Source organism: Malurus melanocephalus, unplaced genomic scaffold, assembly GCF_030028575.1.
Source record: "Malurus melanocephalus ecotype Western Australia unplaced genomic scaffold, MMel_1.1 scaffold_3661, whole genome shotgun sequence".
Taxonomy (NCBI): domain Eukaryota; kingdom Metazoa; phylum Chordata; class Aves; order Passeriformes; family Maluridae; genus Malurus; species Malurus melanocephalus.
The window spans coordinates 1-1539 of record NW_026626893.1 but is presented as its reverse complement, the minus strand read 5'-3'; positions in this window follow the sequence as shown (position 1 = coordinate 1539).

Genomic DNA, 1539 nt, shown 5'->3' with positions numbered 1-1539 from the left:
CGTTGGGACCGTCGGGCGCCGCGCCGCAGCCACGCGGGCTCTGCAGCAGCAGCAGCAGCAGCAGCGGCAGCAGCGGCCAGGCGGCCACAGCCGGGCCCAGCGCCGCCATGGCGCCCTGAGGAGCCTGGATAGGGCATAATATGGGATATGGGATATGGGATATGGGATATGGGATATGGGGTATGGGATATGGGATCAGGGGTATGGGATATGGGGTATGGGATATGGGATATGGGATATGGGATATGGGATATGGGACTGTGGGCTCTGCAGCAGCAGCAGCAGCAGCGGCCAGGCGGCCACAGCCGGGCCCAGCGCCGCCATGGCGCCCCTGGGGATAATATGGGATAATATGGGATCAGGGATATGGGATATGGGGTATGGGGTATGGGATATGGGACTGCGGGCTCAGCAGCGGCAGCAGCAGCCAGGCGGCCGCAGCCGGGCCCAGCGCCGCCATGGCGCCCCTGGAATGGGGGAGAGATATGGGATAATATGGGATAGGGGGTATGGGATAATATGGGATATGGGATATGGGATATGGGATAGGCGATATGGGATAGGGAATATGGGACTGTGGGCTCAGCAGCAGCAGCAGCGGCAGCAGCTGGGCCCAGCGCCGCCATGGCGCCCCTGGGGATAATATGGGATATGGGATATGGGATAATATGGGATATGGGATATGGATATGGGATCAGGGGTATGGGGATATGGGATATGGGATAATATGGGATATGGGATATGGATATGGGATAGGGGATAGGGGATATGGGACTGTGGGCTCAGCACCAGCAGCAGCAGCGGCAGCAGCAGCCAGGCGGCCACAGCCGGGCCCAGCGCCGCCATGGCGCCCTGAGGAGCCTGGATAGGGGATAATATGGGATAATATGGGATATGGGGTATGGGATATGGGATAGGGGATAGGGGATATGGGATATGGGACTGTGGGCTCAGCAGCAGCCAGGCAGCAGCAGCCAGGCGGCCAGAGCCGGGCCCGGCGCCGCCATGGCGCCCCTGGGGATAATATGGGATATGGGGTATGGGATATGGATATGGGATCAGGGGTATGGGGATATGGGATATGGGATAATATGGGATATGGGATATGGATATGGGATCAGGGGTATGGGGTATGGGATATGGATATGGGACTGTGGGCTCTGCAGCAGCAGCAGCGGCAGCAGCAGCCAGGCGGCCACAGCCGGGCCCAGCGCCGCCATGGCGCCCCTGGGGATAATATGGGATATGGGATAATATGGGATATGGGATATGGGATATGGGATAATATGGGATAATATGGGATAGGGGATATGGGACTGTGGGCTCTGCAGCAGCAGCAGCAGCGGCAGCAGCCAGGCGGCCACAGCCGGGCCCAGCGCCCCCATGGCGCCCCCAGGAGCCTGGGATGGGGGAAAATATGGGATAATATGGGATAATATGGGATATGGGGTATGGGATAGGAGATATGGGATAATATGGGATCAGGGATAGGGGACACAGCCATGGTGCCCCCGAGGAGATGCGGGCTGTGGGCTGTGG